The following is a 6021-nucleotide window of genomic DNA, read 5'->3' as shown; positions in this document are numbered from 1 at the left end:
TCTAGGGCTTTGAGCGGGCTGCTATGATGACACTGTGCTGTTATTCACAGGCACACAGCTCAAGTTCAGCAAAGATTCCAATTGTTGGGGGCCACCACTTTCCACCAGGTTCAGACACACTCAAAAACCCAACTCTCGAGGCTCCTCTGTGCCAAAAAGCTGACCTAAGATAACTGCCCCATTCCAGGATCCACTGTGGGAGTTCCTCCCAGGGTCCACCCACTTGTAGTGTCAATATTCTCTCTGCTCGAGTTTCAGTGGCGCTGGAGCCAGAGAAATGCCTGCTCACACCCAGTGGACCCAAGTTTACTGACAAAAGCAGGCACTGGCCCCTCCACACCAAAAAGCTGACCCAAGATAACTGCCCCATTCCATGATCTGCTGCAGGAGTTCCTCCCAGGGTCTGCCCACTTGTGGCATTAATGGTCTCTCTGCTCAGGTATCAGCAGTCCTAGAACCAGAGAAATGCCTGCTTACACCCAGTGGTCCCAAGTTTACTGATAAAAGCAGGTGCTGAAGGTAGATCTGGGAGGTTACCACTAGTTCACTGGTGTGGTGTGCTTTCTCCCCTATTCCAAGGAAGTCTCCATTGGCCCTTCTTGCTTGCCAGTTGGCGCTCCCCCAGGAAGGTCTCTGATGGTCTTTCTTGCCTGCTGGACAGCACTCTGCAAGGCAGATTCCCCTGTTTTTGTTATTTTTCTCCTGCCCCTTTCTCCTTTCTAATCCTACTCCCGAGTTTGGCACACTCCAACTCAGTGCACTGTTCAGAGCACCAGAATCCCTATTTCAAACTGCTGCACCTAGGTTTTCAGGCACTAAGATGTTAGAGGGAATTAGCGTCGGGACTACTAAGAAGATGCCATTTTGAAAAGTCTGCCAGGAAGTGTTCTAGTAACTTGGGATACATTGGTGAGCAAAACAAAGATTTCTGTCTTCATACTTAATGTTCCAGTGAGACTGAATAATAAAATAACAAACACAGTAAATAAGCAAATATTGTATGTTAGACTTTGATAAGTACTATTAAAAAAAAAAAAAATTAGACCAGAAATCAGGACTATATGTCTGGGGCAAGGAAGGGAGGGAGGTAGTAACATGAAATAGTGAGTCAGGTTGTTATTATTAGGTCCTGTTGAGTTGGCTGTTTGCACAACTGAACCAAACCCTGCCCAGTCCTTCACTATCCTCAATATCTTTGCTATGCTTGAGTGCTTCATTGCAGCCACTGTGTCAGTCCATCTTGTTGAGGGTCTTACCCTTTTTCACTGACCCTCTACTTTACCATGCATGATATCCTTCCCCAGGGTCTGGTCCCATCTGATAACGTGACCAAAGTACGAGGGATGAAGTCTGGCCATTCACTCTTCTAAAGAGCGTTCTGGCTGTACTTCTTTCAGAAGTTGTTCATTCTGGTAGTCCATGTAGTGTATGTTCTTTGTCAATACCACAATTCTCTTCTGCGGTATTCCTTATTCATTGTTCAGCTTTCACATGCTTATGACATGATTGGAAATATCATGGCTTGGGTTAGGTGCACCTTAGTTTTCAAAGTGACATCTTTGCTTCCTAACACCTTAAAGAGGTCTTTTTCAACACAATTGCCCAGTGCAATATGTCTACTGACTTCTTGACTGTTGCTTCCATGGATGTTGACTGTAGATCCAATTCAAATAAAATCCCTGAAAATTTCAATCTTTTCTCCATGCATTGTGATGTTGCTAACTGGTCCAGTTGTGAGGATTTTTGTTTTATGTTGAGGTGTAATCCATACTGAAGACTATAGTCTTTGATCTTCATCAGTAAGTGCTGCAAGCCATCTTCACTGTCAGCAAGCAAGGTTGTCATCTGCATATCACTTGTTGTTAATGAGTTTTCCTCCAATCCTGATGCTATGTTCTTCTCCATATAGTCCAGCTTCTTGGATTATTTGCTCAACATAGACTGAATAAGTATGATGAAAGGATACAATCCTGATGCATATATTTCCTGATTTTAAATACATGCAATATGGATTGAGAGTTCCAGTTAGAACAGGCAGAATAGGCAGACAAACTACACAGACCCTCTTCAACAAAGAAATGCATGAACACACTGCCATCGAGTCGGATCTGACTCATAGCAACCCTTCCGTGAGTTTTCGAGGTGGTATCACTTCGGAAGTAGATTGCCCAATCTTCCTTCCAAGAGTGGCTGGTGGGTTTGAACTGCCAGCCTTCTGGTTAGCTGTCAAATGCCTTAGGCAGTACATTACCAGAGCTCCTCAACAAAGAAAAGGGGAACCAATTAACACACATACAGAACATAATCCTGGAGCCTTGAGCTTTGAAAGGAAGGATACAGAAGTGGACAAAAATCTAACTAGTAAACGAACCTGCATGTAAACACCAAAAAATGAGACATACAGAGCTGTGGTCTGTCAGCGATCCTGATGGCATGGAAAGCTTGGATATTGTCAAGTGGTGTTAGGACCTAAGAATTAACCTGTCCCTGCTAGCCAGGGGCTACACAGAGGACTGCACTAGTGAGTGGTGAAAAAAAGGAGAAGCAGTGAAAAGGGAGACAGGCTGAGTTATGAACTTTTGTTGGCCCAGAGGGTGCAGCCATTTTGAATCTTTACAAGCGGTTTGACCATTTTGGATATTTAAAGCAACAGTGTTCTTTCAAATTCCAGGGACCTAAGAATAGGCTCTACTAGCTGGGGACTGCAAGGACATTCTGGACACGAATGACTGGGAAAGTGAGATATTCCCCTTGTTACTCTTATGTCCCACACCCTCTTGGTGAATGGAGGTACAGCTATCCCTCACTCCCACCTACCTTCTGGGCCAGAATTTCATCCAAGTCTGTGCGCACTGATGGAGTTGGATGCCCTGCCCACCCTGCCAAGACTTTTTTTCTTTTTAGTTCATTTGTTAAAATTATTATTATTTTTTTTTAATTTTTCATCTTTTTTATTATTCTTCTTTATTAATCCCTTCCAGGTTCTAGTTTTCAGCTTTTTCTCTCTTCCCTGTTCCTAGTTCCCATTTTTTCTTTCTTTTCTCTCCATTCCTTGGTTTTCTTTTTGCATTTTTCACATTTTTCTTTTTTTATTATTATCCTACTCTACCTCTTTTCTCTTATTGCCCAATGTCCCCAGACATTGTGGTTTCTTTTCTTTTTTCTGGTGATTGTTCTGTGTATTTATTTATGTGGTGTGCTTTTTGTCCACTTGCTTTTACTTTTATGATGGTTATTTGATTGTTGTTTTTGTCTGAGTGGGAGACAGCAACCATGCCCATATGACACAACTACACCCATAGCTCCTGCAACTCCACTTACTGAGTGAGAGCCACCACTACCTTCTCTATCAACTGGTCAATGATACACAGCCACCAAGAAGAGCCTGACTCACCCTCAACAGCTCTTCACAAACAGTCAATAAAAACTAAATACAATAACATCACAATGTCTCAGAGACAATAGGAAACCACAGTCTACACAAAGAAGCAAGATAAAGTGGTAGAAAAAAGGGAGCAGGATACAGAACCAGAACACAACATTGACAAAGAAGCAGCACTGCAAATCCCAACTCCCTGATAAGGAAATCAAAAGAATTATACTTGGGTATTTTCAAAGGACTGAGAGATAGATCAAGGAAAACACTGACAAAATTAAGGAAAACAGACAAAACCCTAGAACAATTTCAGAAAAAAACACAGGACAAAATGACAAAATAAATGAAAAATTAGAAATGATACAAAATCTACAGATAGAAATCCAGAAGATTAATACTAAATTTCAGAAATAGATAACTCACTGAAAGGACAAAGGAGTAGAATCAAATCAATGGAAGACAAAATTAATGAGACTGAAGACAAATACCTGAATATTTATTTGGAAAGGGATCAATCAGAAAAAAAATCAAAATAAAATGAAGAAAGCCTAAGGTTCATGTGGGATACCATCAAAAGGAATAACCTACATGTCACTGGAACTCCAGAACAGGAAGAGAAAAAGAAAATCACTGAGAAAATTGTTGAAGATTTGTTGGAAGAGAACTTCCCTAATATGATGAAAGATGAGACTATATCCATACAAGAAGTCCAACAAACCCCAAACAGGATAGATCCCAAAAGAAAATCACCAAGACATATCATCATCAAACTCATCAAAACCAAAGACAATTAAAGAATCCTGAAAGCAGCAGGGAAAAAAATGAAAAGTTACTTACAAAGGACAACCAATAAGAATAAGCTCTGATTTCTCAGCAGAAACCATGCAAGTGAGAAGGCAATGGGATGGTATCTATAAAATCCTGAAATAGAAAAATTTCCAACCAAGAATTATATACCCAGCAAAACCATCCCTCAATATGATGATGAAATTAGGACATTTCTAGATAAGCAGAAATTAAGGGAAATTGTTAAAACCAGACCAACCTTACAAGAGATACTAAAGGAAGTCCTTTGAACAGAGAACCACTAATAGCAAACAACAACTGACCATTAATACACAAGATGACATAATCCAGAAACCAACACATTATGGATGTATCCAAAGTAAAATAAGCCTACAAAGCTTATTTACAAAGTAAAATAAGCTTGTAAATAGGGAATGAGATATATCAATTGGCAAATGAGGACAACTACAAAACAAAAAGAGGGGAAAAAATAGTGTAGTTGTAGTGTAGTTGCAGAACTGCTAAATGGTGAGGATGTCAAGAGAGCTGCAATATAGAATAGACTGTCCTAAACTTGGGGAGAAAATTATAAATCCATGCAGTATCCCTTTGTTCTGTTCAAACAACTGCCTCTTGGTCTTTGTAGTTTCCTCATGAGCACAGTAAGTGTTCTAGAATTCCCATTCTTCACAATGTTATCCACATCTTATGATCCACACAGTCAAATCCCTTTGCATAGTCAATAAAACAAAAGTAAACATCTTTCTGCATTCTTTGCTTTCAGCCATGAACCATCTGACATCAGCAATCCCTCATTCCATGCCCTCTTCTGAATCCGGCTTGTATTTCTGGCAGTTCCCTGTCGATATACTACTGCAACCATTATTGAATTATCCACAGCAAAATTTTACTTGCATGTGATATCAATGATATTATTTAAAAATTTCCACATTCTGTTGGGAACTCTGCCCTAAGGCATTTGACTGCTAACCAGAAGGCTGGCAGCTCAAACCCACCAGCCACTCCTCAGGAGGAAGACTGAGGAATCAACTTCTGTAGACATACCACCTTGGAAACCCAAGGAGGGGTCACTATGAATTGGATTAGACTCAACGGCACTGAGGTTTTTTTTTTTTTTGGGGGGGAGGGGTTAGATAACCTTTCTTTGGAATGGTCACAAATGTGGATCTTTTCCAGTGAGTTTTCCAGATACATGTCTTCCAAATTTCTTGCCATAAACATATGCATCTGTTTGTTGAAACATCTCAACAGGTATTTTGTCAATTCCTGAAGCCTTGTTTTTCACCAGTTCCTTCAGTGCAGCTTGGACTTCTTCCCTTATTACCATTGATTGTTGATCATATAATACCTCCTGAAATGGCTGAATATCAACCAATTCTTTTTGGTACAGTGATTTTGTGTATTCCTTCCATCTTCTTTTGATGCTTCCTGCACTGTTCAATATTTTGCCCATAGAATCCTTTAATATTGCAACCTAAGGATTGAAGAGTTTCTTCACTTCTTTCAGCTTGAGACATGCAGAGCTTGCCCTTTTTCCCTAAATCCAAGTCTTTGAAAGGAAGACCAGTTAATACTACTGTTATTTAAATTTACGCACCAACCACCAATGCCAAAGATGAGGAAATTGAAGATTTTTATCAACTTCTGCAGTCTGAAATTCACCAAACGTGCAATCAAGATGTGTTAATTATCACTGGTGACTGGAATGCAAAAGTTGGAAACAAAGAAGAATCACCGATAGTTGGAAAATTTGGCCTTGGTGACAGAAATAATGCTGGAGATCACATGATAGAATTTTGCAAGACCAATGAATTATTCACTGCAAAAGCTTTTTATCA

The sequence above is a fragment of the Orycteropus afer genome, unplaced genomic scaffold (genome assembly GCF_000298275.1).
Source record: "Orycteropus afer afer isolate SDZICR_OR568_19922 unplaced genomic scaffold, OryAfe1.0 scaffold00002, whole genome shotgun sequence".
In the NCBI taxonomy this organism is placed as follows: Eukaryota; Metazoa; Chordata; class Mammalia; order Tubulidentata; family Orycteropodidae; genus Orycteropus; species Orycteropus afer.
This window is presented reverse-complemented; position numbering follows the sequence as displayed.